The following is a 25,389-nucleotide window of genomic DNA, read 5'->3' as shown; positions in this document are numbered from 1 at the left end:
CTTAACGATCTCCCTGATATGAGCAAACTGAGTTGGGAGTCTAGGGAGGTAAAGGTGGCTAGAGTTTTCAGGGCTGGGTATGTGACAGGAATGAGCTTCATAGAAAGAAGTTTTACAGCTTGGGCCTACTTAAGTTCTCCGCTGAGTACTGATCAGTACATCCATGTGAGGAAACTACCCAACTACCCAAGGCCAAGAAAAGAGCCACCCAAAAGGATTAGAAGGAATAAACCCAGGAGCTAACACAAAGCCAGGAATAGTAACTTTTACCAAAAGCCAGAGTGGAAAATTTACTAATTAATGATGAATTAGCTAGACTGCTCAAAAAGGTTTTAAATCACTAGTGAAACAAAATTAAGCCTAGACTAAATGTTGCTTTGATAAAGGCTAACAAGGCTTAAAAGCAAGAGACAAATGACCAAATGGTTTCTAAATGATGTAACCGTTTCCCAGAAAAAGAGTTCAAGAATATTTATAGGACTAGTTAGACATCCAACATCTAATAAGGTAAAATACATAATGTCCGGCATCCAATCTGTTCTGCAAGAAGGCATGAAAATATAACTCATAATGAGGAAAACAAAAAAATCAATGTAAACCAACCCAGAAATGACTCAGATAATGGAATTAGCAGACAAGAACTTGAAAACGGAATTATAAGTGTATTACATGTGTATAAGAAACCAAAGAGAAGATTGAACACACTAAATAGAGATAAAAATGATATTAAAAATACAAAAGACAGTGCCGGGCACAGTGGCCAGCACTTTGGGAGGCCGAGGCAGGCAGATCACGAGGTCAGGAGATAAAGACCATCCTGGTTAACATGGTGAAACCCCGTCTCTACTAAAAATACAAAATATAAATAAATAAATAATTAGCTGGGTGTGGTGGCAGGCGCCTGTAGTCCCAGTTACTCGGGAGGGTGAGGCAGGAGAATGGCATGAACCCAGGAGGCGGAGGTTGCAGTGAGCCGAGATCACACTACTGCACTCCAGCCTGGGCAACAGAGTGAGACTTTGTCTCAAAAACAAAACAAAACAAAACAAAACAAAAAAACCCAAAAGACAGAATTCTAGATCTTAAAACTTTAATATCTAAGATTTAAAATACATTGGAAAGCATTACCAGTAGATTACACATAGCAGACAAAGAGACTTTTGTGCTTGAATACACAACAATATAAACTATCCAAAAACTCAGAGAAAAGTCTAAAAAAAAAAAAAAAGAGCACATCTTTAGTGAGTGGTAGTACATTTCAAGTGGTCTAATATACATGTAATCAGAGCCTTCAAAGGAAAGGAGTAAAAGAAAAATTATTTGAAGACATAATGACTGAATCTTTTCCAAATGTGATGAAAACTGAAAGCCCACAAATCCAAGACTCTCAACACATTTTCAAGCATAAGAAACATGAAGCAAACTACATCAAACTACAACATAATCAAATTGTTTAAAACCAGTGATAAAGAGGAAATCTCAAAAACAATAAAAGAAAAAAGACATTACATTAAGAAAAACAAAAATAAAGATGACAGCAAAATTCTCACTAGAAACAATGCAAGCCAAAGGAAATTAGATCAACATCTTTTTACTGATGTTCAAAGAAAAAAAAAAACTGTCAATCTACAACTCTATGCTCAGAGAAAATGTGTTCCAGAAATGAAGGCAAAGACACAAAGACATTTTTAGATATATGACTGACAAAACTTTATTACCATCAGTCAAAAAATATGTTGAAGCAAGTCCTTCAGACAGAGAAAATGATACCATATGGAAATCGGATCTATGCAACTGAATGAAGAGAACTGAAATGTAACTAGGTAAATAAAAGGGTTTAAAAATAGTTTAAAATGTTTAAAAGGTATTTGGCTGTTTAAAGCAAAAATGATAACAATGTATAGTTGGGGTTATAACATAGGTAGAATTAAAAAGTATAACAAGATCAAAAGGTTTAAAGGGGAAAATGGAGGCATCCTGTCATAAGGTTCTTATACTACACAGAAATTGATATCTTACTTGGGGTAGACTATAATAGATTAAATGTACATACTATTAAACAGTAAAGCAACAATGAAGAAAACAAGAGTAATAACTAATAAGAAAAAAATAGAAAATCAAATTGTAAAAAAAGCACTCAACCCAACAGAAGATGGGAAATGAGAAAAGGGCAAAAAAAGAACAGATAGCACAAACAGAAAACAAATAATAAGATAGTAGATTAATACAATCATATCAATAATCATATTAAATATTAATGATCAAAAAACTCAAAAAGGCAGAAATTATTGAGATTTTAAAAAGCAAGAACACACTGTATATGATCTACAAAATAAACCTTTAAGTATAAATAAATACATTAAAAACAAAAAGATGGAAAAAGGCATGGCATCTTAACACTAATCCAAGGAAAGATATAATGTCTATACTAATATCAGACATAGGAGAATTCAGAGGAAAAACATTACAAGGGATAAAAAGCACCACTTCATTATAAAAACAGGGTCAATTCATTGAGAGGTTATAACAGTCCTAAATACTTATGCACTTACCAATAGAGCTTCAAAACACCTGGAGCAAAAATTAATAGAACTTTAAGGAGAAATATACAAATCCACAAATATAGTTGGAGATTATAACACCACTTTCTCCATGACTGATAGAAAGTAGATGAAAAATTAAGTAAGGATGTAGATGTTTCCAAAAGGCGATCAACCAACTGATCTTATTTAAATTTTTAGAATACTCAACAATAGAGTACAAAAATACATTATTTGATGACAATAATATTAAATTATCAATAGAAAAATCAATAGTGAGAAAATATGTGGAAAATATTTGCATATCTGAAAATACCCACATAACTACATATTTATTTATAAATATTAATATCGCATTTATAAAAAGTCATATGTGAAAGAGGAAATCAAAAAGGGAATTTTAGAATGTATTTTGAATTGAATGAAAATGAAATGCCAAAGATCCAGTGTAAAATAAAAAGCTATATAACGTCTAGAAGAAAAAACACAAATCCTTATTATTAGAGTTTTCAACCTTGGCACTATTGACATTTGGGGCTAGACAATTCTTTTGCATGGGGTGGGGTGGGGCAGTGAGGGAGTGTGTGCACACACATGTATGTAGGGGGTGAACTTTTCTGTGTGTTGCAGGGTTTTTAACATTATCTCTTGCCTCTACCCTACATGCCAGTAGCAACCCCTCACTGACATGAATTGTGATGACCACAAATGTTTCCAGACTTTGCCAAATGTCTACTGGGGGAATTGAGAAAATTGCCCCAGGTTGAGAAGCACTAAAGATAGATATTTTACACCGAATATCAAAACACAGTCCACAAAAAGAAAAACATAATAAATTTGATTAATCAAAATTAAGAATTTTTGCTTCTCTAAAGAGACTGTGTAAAGTATGAAAAGACAAGCTACAGAGCAGCAGGACATATCTGCAAATGACATATCTGGTAGAGGACTTGTATCCAGAATATATAAAGGACTTCCAAAATTCAATAATAAGAAAGCAAACCACCAAAAAAAATTAATAGGCAAAACATTTGAAACAGTCACTTCACCAAAAAGATATATGGCAATTAAGCCCATGAAAAGGTGCTCAATATTGTTAGTTATTAGAAAAGTTCAAATTAAAGCCACAATGATATACAACTGCCAAAGAATTAGAAGCAAAAACTAAAAAGTCTGGGCATACCAAGTGTTGGCAAGAAGGTGGAACAACTGAAAACCTCCTACACTACTAACAAGAATGTAAAATATTACCACAACATTGGAAAACAGTTTGGCAGATTCTTTAAAACGTAAATATTCACCAACCATGTGATACAGCCATTCCGTTCCTAGGTATTTACCTAAAAAAACCCCATATATTCAAACAAAGAGAAGTTCATAGATGCTTTATTATGCTCATAGCTGCTTTATTTGTAATAGCCAAAAACTGAAAAATAAAAATTCTACCAATAATTGAATGGATAGACAAATTGTAGTACATGTAAAGAATGAAACACTAGTTGGCAATTAAAAAGAATTACCCATCTTTATATGCAATAACACAAATGGCTCTCAAATATGCTGAGTAAAAAAGCCAAAAGAAAAAGACAACATAGGATATAATTTCATTTATGTTAAATTATAGAAAATGCAAACTAATCTGTAGTGACACCAAATAACTCAGCAGTTGAAGATGAGGGGAGACAGGAAGAAACTAAAAGATTGAAAAGAAGTAAAAGCAGACTTTTGTGATGGATATTATCATTATCTTGATTATGTTGATGGTTTTACAGCTATACACATGTCATAAACTGACCAATTTATACACTTTAAATGTGTACAGTTTATCATGTGTCAATTATGCCTCAATAACACCATTTTTCTAAAAAAAAAAAAAAAGTACCTAAACAAAATCACATGTAATTCCTTTGATAGCTATAATATAAACATGTGGTTTATGGTGAAAAAAGGATAATTTGGGGAAGAATTGAAAGCAAGATTTTTTAAATGAAGAACAAACTTGTATAGGCAATAAACATTAATGCATTTTTAGTTGGTAATTTTGTTGTACTGTTTTATGAGAGAAATTTAACACTGTTAATTGTTAATTGTTAATTTAGCACTGTTAATTGTAAAGTTTGCAACAGCACCATGCTTCTATTCCATACTGATTTCTAGTGACTATGTGAAGAGAATGATGGAGAATGACTCTAGAAGAGCAAGTAACTTAGAATGTTTCCTCCAATGTCTCTTCAGTACACACATTTTTAAAGGACAGGATAATGAATGTTTCCCTGGTGAGGAGGAGGGACAAGAATTGAGGAGTTTAAATATTATGGATGAAAGAAAAAGTCCATGTCTTCCTCACCCCAATTGTGGAATTAATCTCCTTCATGAGGAGAGGCTGTCAACTATACACAGGAGAAACAGTCATTCTTAGAACCATCTTTTCTACGTTCATTATTTCCCAATCATTACCATTTAGAAAGAGCTTTGGATCATGGGGAAGAAAACAAAAACAAATAAACAAACAAAAACACATAAGGTTGGAAGTCAGACAGATTTGAATTTTAATCTTGAATATTTCACTAATTAGCTGAGCCTTGGTTTTTAATCTGTGGAATGGATAAATTAATGTCAGTATTGCAGGATTATTGTGAAGATTAGAGAAAATTTGCATAAAGGATCAGAGGTGATAGGAAGAGAGAAGGCTGAAATTGTCTAAGCTTCTTCATATTCATTCATTCATACATTTATTTATTCATGTGGCCACATTTTCTTTTAGCCTATACTATGTATCAGAGGTTAGACACTCCTCTAGATGCATGAGTCAATCATTGAAAAAGATGTAACCTTGTTAAATTATAGCAGAGAGGCCCTCAGTTAAAATAAACATGGTAAATAAATAAATCACATCTTTTGTTAGAAGGTGAAAAATTAAAGCAAGTTAAAGGAATTCAGTAGCACAAAAATGGGTGTTCAGGGTAAGCCTCATTGAGATAGTGACATTTGACAAGAGTTAAGGGAATTCCCATTGTGAATATTTGATTGAATGGCATTCCAGGCAGAGAGAAAGCTAGTGCAAAGTCGTAAAAGCTAAAGCACACCAATGAAAAACCATGAAAGACTAAAGAGAAGAAAATAGATGAAGTTAGATATATATGGGGGTGGTGGAGGAGGCAGAGAGAGGTGACTAGCAGAGATTGTAATGAGTCTTGTGCTATTGTAAGGACTGACTTTTCCTACAAATGAAACAGAAAAAAATGTTGACTAGAGGAATGACATAATCTGACTTATATTTTAAAAAGATCACTCTGGCTGCAATATTAAGACTAAAATAGGTAAGTATGAAAGCAGGAAGAGTAGTTGAGAGTGTATTACTGGGCTCTAGGAGAGAAACAATAATGGCTTGGCCCTAGTTAGAGGAGGTGAGTTGGATATATTGTAAAGATAGAACCATTCCCTTTGTCTTTTTTGAAGACAACAGTTTGAAGACCTCTTTCTTTCCTAGCCAGGCAGTAGACTGGGTTCAAAGAACTGTATCTAGGATCCATGGTTGTGCATAAGCATGACCTTCCATAATTTGGAAATCCTTGTAAGTTAATGTGACTATGCCTCATATTTCTGTCCAACATTTTCTGAGAAATTGGAAAGGAAGCCAACCCTTCTTTTGTTTTTAAGCTCAGAGAATCCAAGGAGACAAAGTGGATTTTTCCTGGTAGCAGTGATAGGGTCTAATAATCTGCTGCTGCTGCTCTTGGCTTGTAACAGGAGAGGCACTGGTTCTCTCCATCACGTTCACTGCTGCCTGAAATTATAGTGGCATTTGTTCACTGTCCAGATTGCCCTCAGGAATGATAAACATATTCGCCAGCTTTCAAAAGTACTACCAAAGGTGGCTTTCAACTGTCCATAGGTGTTAATCCAAAAACCACTCCCTATTAAAGATAGTGCACACAAATCTCCATTCCAATTCCATTTTCTAGAGAGCCCAGCCCAGGACAGTACTATGGCAACTGCACCTGAGATATAGTGAGAAGAACAAAGACGTAACCATTCACCTGAGGGTCCAACAGTCTGTTCAAAGAAGAGCCACAAAACATTTAGCATGGTTCTTTATTTAAATAGAACCTCTGAGGAAGAACTTTTAAGGAAGAACATTTATAGGAAATATTTGTGAAAATAAAACACATCTTCACACTGAAAAACACTCTGCAGATATACTAGAGTATGGACATTTGGAATCTCAAATAGAGGATCCAGAGGAAGAAATACCACAAAAAAACAACACAAAAGCACAAACACATGGAAAATGTGAGTGAAAATGAGAGATGTAAAGGATAGTAGAGGTAACTAATGTAACATTTGAAGAATATTAGTTCTAGCAGAAGGAAAAAAAGAATACATGGAAAAGAGGAAATGATCATACAAATAGTAAAAGAAGTGTTCTCCAAGTTAAATAAATATTTAAGCTTGCAGATTAAAATGCCTTATCAAATTCCAAGTAATTCTGATGACAAGAGATTTATGTGAAGGCACAACCTGAATTTCTGAACTGCAAAATTATAAGAAAGTGTACAAGCTTCCAGGTAGAAAGAACAAGTCACTTGCAAAGAATAAGAATCACTTGTGTCCAACTTCTTATCTGCTAGAAAGCAAAGGATTAATACTCAGACTACTGAGAAAAAAGGATGATAAACTGATCATTCTTTAGTCAGACCAGATATCAGTCTCCTGGAAGAGAGAAAGATACTCATTATTAGCCAAAGATTCAGAGAGCTTATCACCAACATTCATCATTTGAGAACAATAGTTTAAAAATTATAGTTAAAGCACAGATTTACTAGAGCTGAGAATTCAAGATAAGGAAAATAAAAAGAAAGAAAAGATTAGTAATAACCCTAGCAGTACAAATGCAGCTAAATTTGAAAGGATAATGATACACTATCTGTCAGGAATATGGAATATAACTTTCTAATAAAAAATCTTAAAACAGAAGGAATGTGCTACAAGAGAAATTATATAACTTGTGAAGAAATAAAATATTAAACTGCTTTAGTAAAATGTAGGAGTAGAATTAGGAGCTGGAAATAAAAGAGCAGAGTAATTCTGAATGTCTCAATAGATGAGGGAGATGTGAATGAAAGGAAGAGGGGTCTAAAACACTAAATTATCAGACTGAGGGTATGGCAGGGAAATGGGTTGTCACAGAAAAATACTTTGTATGATTTGGGGGAATGATTTAACTGTTTAGGCCTTGTTTTCTCTATTTATTCAGCAAATATTCGTTCAATGAATATAAACAGGATGTCATTTATATGTCACACACTTTTCTGTGAGTTGAAGGCACACCATTTGAACAAAACACACAATTTCTATCCTATTGTGTCTCCAATTTTAATTAAAAAAAGAGAACAAACTGAGAGACAAACTGTTTAGAGAAACAGAGTGTCATAAGGGAGAGTTATATGGATATGGACATAAAAATAATCAGGCATAAAAGAGACCAGACTAGGTACTTCCTGGAAATTCTTGGTTGTCATACGAAGTATGATTAGTGTCAAAGTTTGTCAGAATGCAAATAACATAGTTTTGATATTTCATGAGAAAAAATGTAGAAATGACTCTAGAAACTACTGGGAAAATCCAAGGGACCTCCAAAACAAAATGGCTGCAAACTCAGTTGCAAACCGTTTCCTTCAACTATAAAACTTTGTATTACTTTCCACTTAAATAAAAATAAGTCTTCACCTTGACTCTTACCTCGTGTTGGTAAATTTTACTAAATAATTAAGAAAATGAAAATCTTAAATGACTGCGTGAGTGAATAAATAACATGCATATAACCACTCCCAACTCTAAATACCACAGAAGAGAAACAACAGCTTTTTAGTTAAAAAGATCCAATTCACTCTTAGAATCTTCACTTTCAGGTACTTTTTCAGAATTTCTCTTGTCTTCTTTACCAATGTTCTCCACATAAAATGAGTTCAGGTTCCTTTGTAGTCATTAATCAACCAGCAAAATGAAAATGTGTAATATATGCAAATTGAAGTATTTTATCCAAGATTTTTTATTGTGTCTTGTCTATGAATAGAAAGATGTATGTATGTTTACATGCAATGTCACCTATTTAGCTTGTTTCAGTAGGTTTCAGCAGTCTTACTGGTCTGGGTTTTTTTTCTCTTCCTGTAGTTAAAATAATATGTAAGAAAAATGAGTTACATTTTTCTATTAAAATTTTTTAGCCAAAACTACAACACAGACTGGAAGACAATGTTTTCAACATAATCAACTGAAAAACAGAACCTAGAATATATAAACTTCATCAAATTTATACAAAAGATAAATAATAGTATACTGTCCAATAGCATACTGTGCACAACTAAAATGAAAGAATGAACAAGTTCTAGACATATCAACATTGATAAATATATAATCATGTTGAGTTAGAAAGGCCAGTTCTAAAAGTTTATTATCATTTGGTATAAAAATGTGTGTAAACTTAAAATCTGAACTAACAATCCTATAAATGTAGATAGAATATATGCCTTTAAAAAGGGAGGTATAAGGATTGACTGCAAAAATGGACATTCAACTGTATCTATAACTTTCTTTTTAAATGACAAATATGACAAAATGCAAACATTTTTAAAATCTAGGAAAAAAGTGTTTTGGGCTAATTAAAATATTACACAATTATTAAATATTAAGTCATCTTACTTGTAAACTTTGTGTCGTAAAATATTGTCTATGTTGCTTTGAGTTATTCTAAGCAGCAAGCAAAAATTATATTATTATTCCTGAAAAAATGTGGTAGTTGACACCATTTTTTTGGTTTTTCAAATACTAGATCTGTAATTTTAACTTCAATAAAAAAGTGCTTCTATGCTTCATGAAGCTAGAAATCAATAGGAAGAATTTAGAAAAATTCCCAAATACATGGAAATTAAACAAGTTCCTGAGCACTAAATAGGGAAAAAAGAAAATTTTAAAATTATTTTGACACAAACAACAATGGAAATACAGCATATCAAACTGTATGTGATGCAGCAAAAGCAGTTCTAAGAAGGAAACTGACAGCAATAAATGCCCACATTAAAAAAAAAAAAAAAGATCTCAAATAAACAACCTACCATTACCTACCTAAAAATGAGAAAAGGAAGATCATAAGCTCAAAGTGAGTAGAAAGAAGAATGTAATAAAGATCAGAGCATAAATAAATGAAACCGAGACTAGAAGAACAATAGAAAAAAAATTAACAAAAGGGCTGGGTGTGGTGGCTCACACCTGTAATCCCAGCACTTTGGGAGGCCGAGGTGGGCAGATCACGAGGTCAGGAGATAGAAACAATCCTGGCTAACACGGTGAAAACCCGTCTCTACTAAAAATATAAAAGAATTAGCTGGGCATGGTGGCGGGCACCTGTAGTCCCAGCTACTCGGGAGGCTGAGGCAGGAGAATGGCGTGAACCCGGGAGGTGGAACTTGCAGTGAGCCAAGATCGCGCCACTGCACTCCAGCCTGGGCGACAGAGTGAGAAAAAAAAAAAAAGAAAGAAATTAACAAAAGTAACAGTTGTTTTTTTGAAAAGGTAGACAAAATAGATAAATCATTAGCTAGACTAAGAAAGAGAAAAGTCAAATAGATAAAATTAGAAATTAAAAAGACAACTAATATCATAAAAAGAACAGTAACAGAGTACTATGAACAATTATATATCAACAATTTAGGAAGCTTAGAAGAAATGAATAAATTCCTAGACACATACAACCTACCAAGACTGAATTATGAAGAAATAGAAAATATGAACAGACCAATAATGAGTAATGAGACTGAATTAGTAATAAAACTCTCTCATCAAAGAAAAGACCAGGACTTGATGGCTTTATTGCTGAATTCTACCAAACATTTAAAAACCTAATACCAAATCTTCTCAAACTATTTTAAAAAATTGAAGAACAAAAAATTTTTCCAAATACACTTTATGAGGTCAGCATTACCCTGATAACAAAGCCAAACAAGGATACTACAAGAAAAAAAAAATTACAAGTCACTATCCTTGATTAACACATAAATAAAAATTCTCAACAAAATGCTAGCAAATCAAATTCAAAAGGGCATTACGAGGATCATTTATCAGGATCAAGTAGGATTAATCCCAAGGATGCAAGCATGATTTAACATATGCAAATCTCTAAATGTGAAATACCACAAGTGGTATGATTTTATATATATATATATAGGTTTTTGTTCACCTTCCTGGCTCATAACTCCCATAGCCCTTACTACAGTCTTTTGTTATACTGTTGGGTATATTAAACCTCAGGGGCAGGCATCCGGAAACAATCTCTGTGACCTTTTCCTGCTCTGTAGAGTCCCAAGGTAGGACTATAATTTGATTGTAGGTCTTAAGACTCTCCCTAGAGAGGGTTTCACCCTATTCCCTTAGGGAAGGAAGGTTAACATATGGAGCTTCCATGAAAACCCAAGAGGACTGAATTAGGTGAGCTTCTAGATAACCATGGAGGTTCCTGGAGGCTGGCATATCCAGGGACATGTGCTCTTTACCCCCTGCCTAGCCCTACACATCTCTTTATTGTGGTTATTGTAATATCCTTCATAGTACACTGGTCGACGTGTTTCACTGAGTTATGTTAGTCACTCAAGCAAATTAAACAAGCTCAAGGAGGTGGTCTATCTCCAGGTAGATAGTGTCAGAATTGAATTGGAGAATACTCAGCTGATGTCTAATACTTGTTGATGGGGAAATAAACCACATATTTGATCTCAGAAGTCTTCTGTATTGATTGTTGTGGTGTGAGGGCAGAGGAAAAACATGATTTTAGTATTTTTCCCAAACATCACATTAACCACATAAAGGACAAAAACCATATAATCATCTCAATAAATGAAAAAAAAAAACAAAAACAAATTTAACTTTCTTTCATAATGAAAATAACTATTAATAAATTAGGTAGAGAGGGAATATACTTCAACACAATAAAGGCCATATATGACAAGCCCAGAACTAACATCATACTCAATGCTGAAAATTTCAAAGTGTTTCTCCATGATCAGAACAGGACAAGGATGCCCCTTCTCACTACTTCTATTCAACATAACCCTGGAGTCCTAGCCAGACCAACTAAGCAAGAGAAAGAAATAAAAGTCATCCACTTCAGAAAAGAAAAAGTTAAATTGTCGTGATTTTTATTTTTATTTATTTATTTATTTATTTTTTGAGACAGAGTTTTGCTCTTGTCATCCAGGCTGGAGTGCAATGGTGCAATCTCTGCTCACTGCAACCTCTGTCTCCTGGGTTCAAGTGATTCTCCTGCCTCAGCCTCCTGAGGAGCTGGGATTACAGGTGCCCACCAGAACGCCCAACTAATTTTTGTATTTTTTTAGTAAAGACGGGGTTTCACCATGTTGGCCAGGCTGGTCTCCAACTCCTGACCTCAGGTGATCCACCCGCCTCAACCTCCCAAAGTGCTGAGATTACAGGTGTGAGCCACCATGCTTGTCCAAATTGTCATGGTCTTACATATAGAAAACACTAGACTCCACCAAAATCCGATAGAACTAAAAAACAAATTCAGTAAAGTTACAAGGTACAAAATCAACATATAAAAATCAGTGATGTTTCTATACAATAAATACAATCTATTCAAATAGAGAAGTCAAGAAAATAATTCTATTTACAATAGTTACAGAAAAATAAAATACTCAGAAATAAATTTAACCAAGAAAGTAAAAGAACTGTATGCTGAAAACTGTAAAACATTGATGAGAGAAATTAAAGAAGACACAAATAAATGAAAAGATATTTCATGTTCATAAATTGAAAGAAATAATATTGTCAAAATGTCCATACTACTCAAGGCAGTCTACAGATTCAATATAACCCTTATCAAAATTCCAATGACATTTTTTACAGAAATAGAAAAAAATCTTAAAATTCATATAGAACCGTAAGAGAGCCCAAATAGTCAAATCAATATTAAGTAAAAAGAGCCGGGTGCGGTAGCTCTCACCTGTAATCCCAGCACTTTGGGATGCTGAGGTGGGCGTATCACGAGGTCAGGAGTTCAAGATGAGCCTGGCCAACATGGTGAAACCCCATCTCTACTAAAAATACAAAAAATTAGCCAGGCATGGTGGCGGGAGTCTGAAATCCCAGCTACTCAGGAGGCTGAGGCAGGAGAATCGCTTGAATCTGGGAGGTGGAGGTTGCAGTGAGGCGAGATTGTACCATTGCACGCCAACCTGGGCAACAAGAGTGAAACTCCTCTCAAAAAGAAAAAAAAAAAAAAAAAACGAGTAAAAAGAACAAAGCTAGAAGCATCACACTACCAGACTTTAAAATGTACTTCAAATCTATAGTAATCAAAACAGCATGATACTATATATATATGTGTCTATATAGCATATAGACACATACAGAAATGAAACTTAATAGAGAGCTCATAAATAAATCCATGCATTTGAAATCAACTGACTTTTGACAAAGGTGCCAATAACGCACAATAGGGAAAAGACTGTCTTCAGTAAATAATGTTGGGACAACTGGATATCCATATGTAGAAGAATGAAACTAGACCTTTTTTTTCACACCAAATACAAAAATCAGCTCAAAATTGATTAAAGACTTAAATGTCAGATCTGAAACTGTAAAACTACTAGAAAGGAACATGGGGAAAAGCTCCATGACATTGGTATGGGAAATACATTTTTGGATATGAACCCAAAGGCACAGGCAAAAAAAACAAAAATAGGCAAATGGGATTATATCAAACTAAAAAAACTTCTGCACACTCAAGGAAAAAATCAACAGACTGAAAAGGCAACATACAGATTAAGAGGAACTATTTGCAAACCATATATCTGATAAGAGATTAATATCCAAATATATAATACACTCAACTCAATATTCTTTTTAAAAAACCAAATGATTCATTTTAAAAATGGGCAAAGGTCTTCTGTAGACATTTCCCAAAAGAAGACATATGAATGGGCAGCAGGTATATGGAAAATACGCTAAACGCCACTAATCATCAGAAAAAATTCAAATTAAAACCACAAGATAGATGACGGGTTGATAGGTGCAGCAAACCACCATGGAACATGTATGCCTATGTAACAAACCTGCACATTCCGCACATGTATCCTAGAACTTAAAATAAAATAAAATTAAAATTAAAAAAAAAACAAGATATCATCTTATACTTGTTAGGTTGGCTATTATCAAAATACAAAAGAGAATAAATGTCGACAAGGTTGTGGTGAGAAGGAAACCACTGTACACTGTTGCAGATAATGTAAATTAGTATAGTCACTATAGAAAACAGTATGAAGGTTCCTCAAACAATTGAAAATAAAACTACCATATGATCCAGTAATCTCACTACTGGGTATATATTTAAAGAAAATGAAATCAATATGTGAAAGAGACACCTGAACTCTGATTTTCATTGCAGCATTATTATGATAGCCAAAATATGGAATCAACCTAAGTGTCCATCAACGTATGACTACATAAAGGAAATGTGAGATACATACATATAACAGACATACAATGGAATACCATTGTACATATTATATACATATATTGTATATTGGATACATATAAAGGAATATCATTCAGCTTTAAAAAGAAGGAATTCCTGACATTTGGGAAAACATGGATGAACTTGGAGAACATTACATTAAGTGAAATAAGCCAGGCACATAAAGACAAATACAGCATGATCTCACTTATATATGGAATCTAAAAAAGTTAAATTCATAGAAGTAGAAAGTAGAATGGTGGTTACCAGAGGCTGGGGTGAGGGGTGAGGGGTGAGGGTGAAGAGACGTTGGTTAAAGGATACAAAATTTCAGTCATATAGGAGGAATAAGTTCAAGAGTGCTATTGTACAACATGATGGCTATAGTTAATAACAATGTATTATATTCTCAAAAATTCCTAAGAGAGTAGATGTTGTATTGTCACCACAAATGTGATAAGTGTGTGAGGCAATGTATATGTTCATTAGCTCAGTGTAGCCATTCTGCAATGTATACATATTTCAAAACAGCATATTGTACATCATCAATACATACAATTTTTATCTGTCAATTAAATAATAATCATAATAGCTATAGAAAATACAAATATAATAAACACTCTGCCAAGAAGCTTACAAAACCATTCATAAAGTTAACAAATACAGTTTATGAAGAAAAAATAAAAACAAAATAGTATATCTATGCTCCAGAAAGTTCATTCTTATACTTTGTTTTAGGAGGAGATTTTAAAAATGCACTCAGAAAAATATAATATCTAATTCTGTGTTAAAGTTGAATGTGCCCGTATAAAGAATTTAAAGTGAACATTTTTTTTACTTAAAATCATAGCCCATTCCACTTTGCCTATCTACTCTCAGTTTCATTCTCCGACTTTTTCTCCTTTTTATCTGCATCAGATAAATTTTCCAGAACCCCATGCCCACTGGCTTTCAACTAGTGCCAACCAATGGGACGCACTCAATAGAGATTGGAAGGCAGGATAAAACGAGAAGTCAAGGTTTTTCACTCCACAATTTTTCCCTGTAGCTCTCTACCTCTACTGGCATCTCCAGTGATGGCCAGTTTTTCTCAGTGACTCCATTACCCACGAAACAACCCTTTAATGCATGAATGGAGCTCTGTTGTGTAGTGTACTTCCAGCTTCTCCCAGGTAGTCCCAGCGTCTGAGATCCAGTAATGTGGCCTTCTGGTTTTATTCTTTCAGCATAATCATGGAAACAACTTCCTGCCATTACAGATTTCTGGATTGTCTTATCCTTTGTTTGGCTTTTTTAACTCTAATTTCAACTGTAGCAACATTCTCTGTGTTAAATTCTCTCTGTTTGAAATCCAAAAGTGGCTTCTGTTTTTCTGACTTGATTCCAATGGATACATCAGCATTGCCAGAAACAAAAAACAAAAACTCAACCTGCATTGCAATTATAGAACGTGTACAAATGAAAAGCATAAAATATGTGGTTAATAAAATATAAAACTCTTTCTTTGGGAGCTCTTATTCAATTCAAGGGAGGGGCCAACTTTTCCAGACCCTTTCATTATCTGCACCTACACTCATTGTGAATGTCATTAATTTATTTCTTCACTCATTGTATCAGTCAGGGTTCTCTAGAGAAATAGAATTAATGGGATATATATAAAGGGGAGTTTAATAAGTATTAATTCACACCATCACAAGGTCCCACAATAGGATGTCTGCAGGCTGAGGAGCAAGGAGAGCCAGTCCAAGTTCCAAAACTGCAGAACTTGGAGTCCAATGTTCGAGGATAGGAAGCATCCAACATGGGAGAAAGGTGTAGGCTGGGAGGCTAGACCAGTCTCTCTTTTCACATTTTTCTGCCTGCTTATATTCTAGCTGCATTGGCAGCTGATTAGATTGTGCCCACCCATATTAAGGGTGGGTCTGCCTGTCTCAGCTTGCTGACTCAAATGTTAATCTCCATTGGCAACACCCACACAGACACACCCAACATCAATACTTTGTATCCTTCAATCCAATAAAGTTGACACTCAGTATTAACCATCATACTCATCTATTCATTCATTCCATAAAAAAAATTAATGAGAAAACACCTTGTCCTTGAATAATTTCCTGAGGATATAGAAATGAACAAAACAAAGTTGCTGCTCTTATCATCTTTGGAAGTAGAACTTTCTAAAGCGTTATCAAAAAATGAAGTAATGTAATCTTTATTTGGTTTTAAGATTAATGAAATCAAATTATCAATAGCTATTTTATTAGTGAAGGTTAGCAAAAAAATTATAATTATTCTATAATTGGGATTTCAAATTTAGCATTCGTAGTTGGAGTAAATAGTTAGAATTTTTCATTTCCATCAAGAAGTTCTTCTTTGCTATGGTGTATTTCAGTACATGACCAAAAACTTGTTTCACTAAAAGTACAAAGTTAAATTTCCACACTTGTTGTCACAGGAGTTTCAGTTTACTCAAAAGAACTGATGCCTTTTAATATCATTACCTATGCATGAAGCATTCTCAGTCCTTTAATAGAATGATCCTTCATCTATTAGTGTAGTAGGTAACATTAGAACTCAAAGATATTCATCTCAGACATTCATGTCAGTTTAAAGCTGCTGGAGAAAATATAATTACACTTATTTATAATAAAGGTGATTTTTATTCATCGTTTTTATTTGCCACCTTGCATGTTTTTTCTGTAAAGTGGCTTATTAATACCACTAGTCATACAAACTACTTCACTGAGTTGAATTTTATACATTATGATTTTTAGCTTTGAATATAGTCTATTTGATTATTTGTTTATGATCCTATTGTTCTGTGTTTTACTCCAATGTACTTTCACTTTATTTTTTGGACACAATGTGTAAATTTCAAGACAGAAACATTGTGATAGCTCAAAAGTGATATTTGACAAGTTTTGCATTCTAGTACCCTACAATATTTAGTACCCTAGTGATATTAAAAAAAGTTTGATGTGGGAATGCTTTAAAGTGCCTTTAAGATTTCAGATTTCATTATTCCCTCTTTTATAAGAAAAACACCAAAATAATAAAAAAGTAGTTCCTCAAGACATAGCTATCTAGCTGAGAAAATATTTTTGGAGTACTTATGCATAAGACATTGCTGTGTTCAGTTTATTTTTCTTTATGGTATTTTTATGCATTCAATATATATTTTGCTTCCACTTTAGTTTCACCACATTAGTTGCTATTGGATACAAAAGCGAATCAGATAAAATTACTATCCTCAAGAATCACCTACTCAGGGGGAGGACCAGACATTAACATAAAGTGTTACTTGTGTAAAAATGGTATGTAAAAGGCAAAGTGTTGGCACAAAAAAGAACGAGGAAGTTTGCATGGGGAAAGTGAGGAGATAGAGATATGTATCATCAATAAAACCTCCATGGAAACATCACTGTGATCTTTGTGCTAGGCTTTGACATATAATTTTACGCAAAAGGGCACAAATACATGAAGTAACCAAACAACATGATATGCCTGAGTCATGTAAGTGGTTTTTTATTAATAAACGAAAACGGAAGCAAAAAGGGAGGCGAAGTTCAGGGTGAAATATCATGGAATTCTTATAGCATCCTTCCTGTCTTTTTTAGTTAGGATTCTTTTGGTTTCAAAAATCAGAATCTCTAAACACATAAGCTGTATATTGAAAATGATTTCATTTTATCAGGTAACTGAAATACCCAGGGCTAACATCAGAAGAAGAATCTGAGACTAGATCCAGATGACCTCATTTATTAAAGGCAGTATTTTAGCAATCATATAAAATTGCTCGAGATTCAGGTGATGTACAAAAGGATTTAAGAGAATTAATCAGCTTACTCTAGGCTTCTTATGACTATGTGGGACTGAGAGACAATGTGGACACAATTGCCTCAGCAAGAGCCCAGTCACTGGTGAAGAAACCAGGGCGATCTGATTAGCCATGCTCTCTGAACAGCCACTAAGCTGATTTCTTTCATTATCCTTTGCTGCCTTTATATTCTTTGAGGTTATAAATGTAAAATCTAACTTCTAAAAGAGTTGAAGTGTTCATTAAAGTGTTCAATTTCACAATGTGTCAAAGCTAGTGCTATGAGATTAATTCGCTTCTCAAGAAAATTTAAAATGCCATTACCTTTTCTATCACTCAAAGGACAGCTGAAGAAGCATGAACAAAATTAGTAACATTTTTATTAAGACCAACTAACTAGCATCTTCATTTGTTACAATATTTTCTCCACATCCAAAAGGACTTGTGTATATTATATATTGTATGACTGACATTTGGAGTCCATAAATTTGCTACACAAATTAATGTGCAAAAGCTCTTATCTTAATTTTGTTCACAAGTCATCTTAATTGTGTTATAACCACTTTAGAAGATAGGCTATGTTGTTATAATTTCCTAACCATAGCCTCTACTACAAAGGTATTTATTTTCTCATCAATTACATAGAGAGTATATACTGAGTCAGACAATGTTGCAATTGTTTGAAATAGAAAGATTATTCAAACAGTATTTCTTACCAAAAATTTCAGATTAAATGTTTAACACTACTGCTTACCACAAGTTAATATTAAAGCAAGAGTCATATTATAACGAGTTTACTGAAGTGCAGTCAAAGAGAGACTATGGTTAGTGTATGAAAAAGTAGATCACACAGAAAGAAAAACGTTATTCTATGGTAGAGGATGAAATTATCAGGACAATCTCACAGATTAGATTATTTTTAGACTAAATAATGTAATATAAATTAGAGTTTAGAGAGGAGGGAAAATAACACTTCAGTCTCTCTCTCTCTCTCTCTCTCTCTCTCTCTCATATCTATTTAGTGTGGATCTGCTGATTAAATTTTCTTTCCGGTTCTTTTTATCTAGAAAAAAATGATTTTCCCTTTTCATTTTGAAGATGATTTTACTAGTGTAGGATTCTAGGTTGAAATCATTTTGTTTCAGCACTATTAAGATGTCATTCCATCATACCCTGGTTTCCATAATTTTTGCTAAAAAATCATGTGTACTTTACTTTTTTGTTGCTCTTTTAAAGATAATGTGCCTTTTCCTACCCCCTTAATACTTTTAAAAGTCATATTTGAAATTTTGTTTCCATTTGCTTTCATATAATTGTCCAAATGAGGTTTTCGTTTAAAAAAATTATAAATGAGTTTAGCAAGTTTCTCAAATCAGTTTTGGAAAATGTCAATCAGTTTTGTTTCAAATACTGCATTTCCTCTGCTCTCCTAAAATCACAGTGCTAGTAAGTTCATAGAGTTAGGATTTGATTACAACCAAGATAATATGAGTTTATTTGCTATATATTTTTTAATTTTTATTTTATTTTTTGGAGACACAGTCTCACTCTGATGCCCAGACTGGAGTGCAGTACCTCGATCTTGGCTCACTGAAATCTCTGCCTCCTGGGTTCAAGCAATTGTTCTGCCTCAGCCTCCCGAAGTAACTGGGACTATAGGCACACACCACCATACCTGGCTAATTTTGTATTTTTAGTAGAGTCAGGGTTTCACCATATTGGCCAGGCTAGTCTCAAACTCCTGACCTCATGATCCGACTGCCTCGGCCTCCCAAAGTGCTGGGATTACAGGCGTGAGCAACTGTGCCTGGCCTTTGCTATATTTTTAACTTCTATGCTAAAAATATACAATGACCTTCTCTATGTCTATATTTGTTCAAAAGATTCAGTTTTGTTTATAATTTTCTCAAATATTTTCTTTAAATTGTATTTTAAGGTATCTTCAAACAAAGCAATGAGTTTAAAAACAATCTTCATTTTATTTAAATCGATTTTTTCCAAAAAACTCAAGATGTGTGCTAAATATGTGATATGTGTGTGTGTCCATGTGTGTGTATGTTCAATTTATTAACTGCTGCAGATATGTTAGAATGGGATTTTCCTATTTAAGTAGCATTTCTTGACTGACATTAGTATCTTTTTATCTACACATAAGAATTTTACATCCTGGCTAACATTGTGAAACCCCGTCTCTAGTAAAAATACAAAAAAAAATTTAGCCTGGCGCGGTGGTGGGCGCCTGTAGTCCCAGCTGTTGAGGAGGCTGAGGCATGAGAATGGCGTGAACCTGGGAGGCAGAGCTTGCAGTGTGTTGAGATTGCACCACTGCACTCCAGCCTGGGTGACAGAGCGAGACTCTGTCTCCAAAAAAAAAAAATAGAATTTTACAAATTGTATTTGAAGTCGTTCCCACATTACTCCTGGTGACTTTTATTTTAAACAAGTTCTCATTTTCTAAGAAGGTGTTTTTAATATACCATCTCATTATATGACCCAGAAGTTTATAACAGACTTACTGTTTCTATCATACGCTATTTAAGAAAATGATTTTAAATATAGAAAACAGGGAAAGATTTCTATTTGTATCATTACATAGAAAACATCACAAAATAATATTAATATAGAATTATTATTTGTTCCAAGATGTATTATTATTTGTTCCAAGATGTATTAAGACCAAGAAGAAAATGAATGATTATTTTTATAGTAGTATTTGTACTAAAGTATTATACTAATAGGCTCTGCTATACACTAATATATCTGGGAAAAAAAATAATATCCAAAATATTTTCAAATATTTAGATTTCCTCTGAGTGATAATACCATTTCTCTTAAGCATCTTATACAGTTTTTGGTGTATTTAGTGTAAAATTTCTTAATGAGGGATTAATTAATCAAATATGAAAATATTTTGTCAAATTTTAAGAGTGTGTTTAGTTGAAACCAGAGGGTGACATGCAATAATAATGAAAAAATAAGCTTAAATATTTTGACAATTGCAAATATGTGAGAATGTTTTCTTAACAAAAACAAATTGGCAAAATTTCAATGTTTAATTTTATTTGGAAAAGAGTAAATTTTCTTACTGAATTATTGTAATTACATAAATTCCTACATACAGTCTCTAATTTGATGTTTACTTATCAGTTTTATCATAAATAATTAGTTTCTATACCAAAATCCTTTGTATTAAAATATAGATGTCAATTAAAGTTGTAGAATTGTTTTGACTATTATTTATGGAAAGAATTTGTAGACCTTATCTATCAAATTACACTTTTAAGTGGTATTTTTCTAAAGAATATATTTTGTGCTGATTCTAATCATGGTATCATATGATTGAAATAACTTACCTATTTCAGTTGAGAATGTAATGAATCAAGTCTGTATGATTCGTTTAATTTTGAAGACATTGAGTTGTGTCATAATCTTGGGATCTTGGTATCCTGTAACCTCATAAGAAGAGAGGCTTAACCAAGGCTGGGAGAAGAATGACTAAATGGGATGTTTTGTTGACCATTATGGGTCCAGTCAGCAATTCAAATAATTATATTTAAAAGATAACTAAAGAATTAACAAGTACAACAATACTTTTAATTATTTATCGATTAATTCCAACTACTGGAAATAAGGGCACAAACCAAATATAGGATGGAAAATGTAAGCTGTCAACCAGAATAACCAGAGATATATTTGGCCTGAATATAGTCCCCAACTACTAGATACAAAGTGCATCATCCTATAAGAGGAAAGAATTGTTTTAGTTCAGAGCAAGCTGGCAAGATAGAATTGAGATTTCAATGAAAGGAACATTTAATTCCACTAGGCAAAAATATAAACTGTTAACAGAAGAAAAAGAAAACATGATGGAAGAAAAAGAATCATGAACAGAAAAGAACAGATTTGAAAAAAAAAATAGAAATTCTGAAAATAAAAAATATAGATACTGCAATTTAATACTACATTGATACTTAAAACAGAAAACTAGACATGATGTGACAGGAACGAATTATTTACTTAAAAGACAGAGAATGCTGCAAATCTAAGATAGTATTTAAATGAAGAAGGTTAATATATGATTTAAAAAAAAAAAAAAGAGTTCCAGAAAAAGAACAGAGATATACAGGATAAGATGATAAATAAAATTATTTTCCATGTAATTGATAAGCTGATCCTAAATTTAAATGGAAAAGCAGAGTCTAATCTAGACTGTCAAGACAAACTTGTAGAAAAGTAGAATAAATAAGAGGAGGAGAAGATGAGCTTAAAAAGGAATAAAAAACCTGTAATCTCAGCACTTTGGGAGGCTGAGGTGGGCGGATCATGAGGTCAGGAGATCGAGACCATCCAGGCTAACACGGTGAAACCCCGTCTTTACTAAAAATACAAAAAAATTAGCCAGGCATGGTGGCGGGCGCCTGTAGTCCCAGCTACTCGGGAGCTGAGGCAAGAGAAGGGTGTGAACCCGGGAGGCAGAGCTTGCAGTGAGCTGAGATCACGCCCCTGAGCTCCAGCCTGGGCGACAGAGTGAAACTCTGTCTCAAAAAAAAAAAAGAAAGAAAGAAAGGAATAACAAAGAAAAAGTCGAATTTTAAAATAGAAAAGGAAGAAGAGAAATAAAACAGGAGATTTCTATTTAAAGATAAGTTTATAGTAATTAAAACAGTATAGTATTGATAAATGAAAAAAATAAGCAAACAATATAACAGAATACATAGAAACAGATTCACAAATATGACACTGTAGTATGTAAGTTACAGGGAATTACATGCTAGTGGAGAGGAAGTGACTCCACTTAATGGCACTAGAATAATTAGGTATCCAAATGAATAAAAAGAAAATTTAGAATCTCATTTCAGATCAGACACAAAAATTCATTCCAGGTAGGCTAACACACAGAACTTTAAGGCATTTAAAACTGTTTGTATATTTTAATTTTTTTAAGTTGCTAAAAGATACAGCATCAAAACTCTATTTTGTAAGCATCCCTTTATTCCATCCTATCTAACTTCAAATCATTTTCTACCAAAACTTTTTTATATGTATGCTTGCTTTTCTTCTGTTTTTAAATTATAAACTAGTTATTAAAATTATACATTCTAAAATTCTCCACTTTTAAATTAATTGAGTAACTTTTTTTCATTATTCAACATTTAAAATATCAAATAAGGATAGCTTACATGTGTTGGTTACAGCTATAAGTCTTTAAACTTTTTCAAATGATTCACTGGATAATATATTTATGTTTTAAAAAATTTTCTTTCACCATCTATTATTCTCATGTAGGAGGTCAGATGCAGTACTGGAGGCAGAACTCAGATACCGGACCAAATTGAGGACTAGCTAAAACACGGCCAGGGAAGACGTAGCTCTCCATAAGACATATATGGCAACGTGCCATGCCAGTTCACTGCCATTGCAACACCTGGAAGTTACTGCCCCTTTCCATGGCAATGACCTGGAGATCTGGAAGTTACCAGCCCTTTCCTAGAAATTTCAGTACAATCCACCTCTTAGTTTGCATATAATTAAAAGTGGATATAAATATGACTACAGAACTGCCATTGAGCTGCTACTCTGAGCACACTGCCTACAGGGTAGCTCTGCTCTACAAGGAGCAGTATCTCTGCTGCTGCTGTACATTGCCACTTCAATAAAAGTTCCTGTTTACCACCACCAGCTTGTCCCTGAATTCTTTCCTATATGAAGCCAAGACCCTCCCTAGCTAAGCCTCAATTCTGGGACTTGCCTGACCTGCATCAATTCTAAAGCAATACATTTTTGGATATATTCTTTAAGAACACCCTGAAATCTTCATATAAATACCTGCATCTTCCTCTCATCCCTGGTCTTCATAAATAAATCTCTTTTTACGATCTCCTTGTGAGCTTCTTTGCTATTTTAAAATGCCATGTATTTTGCTGTAAACAATCTCCCCCAAAACTGAGTGGATTAAAACAACAATTATTTAATTATCACTTAAAATACTCTCAGTAAGACATTTGAACAAGGCACAGTGGGTTTGGATGGTCTCAGTGTTATATGATGTCTGCTGGGCAGAATTAATACATGATTTGCCAGGCCAGTGCAAAAAGAAGAAGTTGGACTTGTTCACAAATTATTAAGTATTTCAATTTAGTGATAGCAGAGCATTAAACCACGCATAGAAACCTTAAAGCATGGGAGCCTTCCGTGTAACTGCTCAGGTCACACATCTATAAAGCCTGCCCTTCGGCTGGTCATAAAACATTCACAATGGCTTTTACATCACATGCCTGATAGCCCAGCTAGGATGGTTCAAAAAACTGGAGGCTGGTTAGCATGGCTTAACTTGAATCATATGTCTGGGGATTTTGTCCTTACTGTTGGCTGGGTTTCTTGGTTCTGCTATACAGCTGTAGGACATTTTCCTCTCCACATGGCATCCCCACCTGACCTGTCACCCTGGTTGAGGCTTCTCATATTCTGGATACTTGGTTCTAAGAGGAAGAAAGGGAAAGCCACCTGTACTTTTTAAACCTGCACTTAGAAGTTCTCTGCATTTTATGAGGTAAAGCACTTCACAAAGACAGCCAAGATTCAAGGAGAGCGTAAATAAACTACCTATTGATGTGCAAAGCAGAAAAGTGATGTGAAAGAGGACTTTGGGGGACTACCATGTTACTTGCATAATATGAGATATGAGAAGTACTATCAAAAAAATAGTCACAGAGCTCAGCATTTGCATATAGATCTGTTTCATTTCAAAGTCCACATTCTTTCCACTACTACAAACTTTCTCTCAAGAATTAGGGGCTAGATTTTATTTTAAGAATCAAATCAGGCTGGGAGCGGTGGTTCACGCCTGTAATCCCAGCACTTTGGGAGGCTGAGGTGGGTGGATCACGAGGTCAGGAGTTTGAGACCAGCCAGACCAATATGGTGAAACACCATCTCTACTAAAAATACAAAAATTAGCTGGGCATGGTGGCACTCGCTTGTAGTCCCAACTACTCAGGAGGCTGAGGCAGGAGAATTGCTTGAACCTGAGAGACGAAGGTTGCAGTGAGCTGAGATCCACCACTGCACTCCAGCCTGGGCAACAGAGAGAGACTTCATCTTAAAAAAAAGAATCAAATCAGAATATAAAGGCACATTGTTATGCATTTTTTTTTTTTTTCAGAATCACAGTATACAAAACATATACACACCGAATTTAGTTAATGTGCAATGACCTGACATTTTCAACTGGAATGATAAGATTTTTTATTTTTTTTTTTGAGGCAGAGTTTCACTCTTGTTACCCAGGGTGCAGTGCAATGGCGCAATCTCAGCCCACCACAACCTCCACCTCCCAGGTTCAAGCGATTCTCCTGCCTCAGCCTCCCAAGTAGCTGAGATTACAGACATGCACCACCACACCCACCTAATTTTGCATTTTAGTAGAAATGGGGTTTCTCCATGTTGGTCGGGTTGGTCTTGAACTCCTGACCTCAGGTGATCTGCCTGCCTCACCCTCCCAAAGTGCT

At 34.0% G+C, this 25,389-nt stretch overlaps 1 long non-coding RNA gene across 1 annotated transcript in view; it reads right to left on the bottom strand.

Moving 5' to 3' along the window:
* Positions 1-8,675: 8,675 nt before the first annotated feature.
* LOC126932741 (uncharacterized) overlaps positions 8,676-25,389 on the bottom strand; it is a 34,771-nt gene continuing 18,057 nt past the window's right edge. The window contains exon 3 of the long non-coding RNA XR_007718304.1: positions 8,676-8,708. This is a non-coding gene — a long non-coding RNA (uncharacterized LOC126932741). The remainder of the gene's footprint in view (positions 8,709-25,389) is intronic.

Source organism: Macaca thibetana, chromosome 12, assembly GCF_024542745.1.
Source record: "Macaca thibetana thibetana isolate TM-01 chromosome 12, ASM2454274v1, whole genome shotgun sequence".
Classification (NCBI taxonomy): Eukaryota; Metazoa; Chordata; class Mammalia; order Primates; family Cercopithecidae; genus Macaca; species Macaca thibetana.
This window is presented reverse-complemented; position numbering and strand designations above follow the sequence as displayed.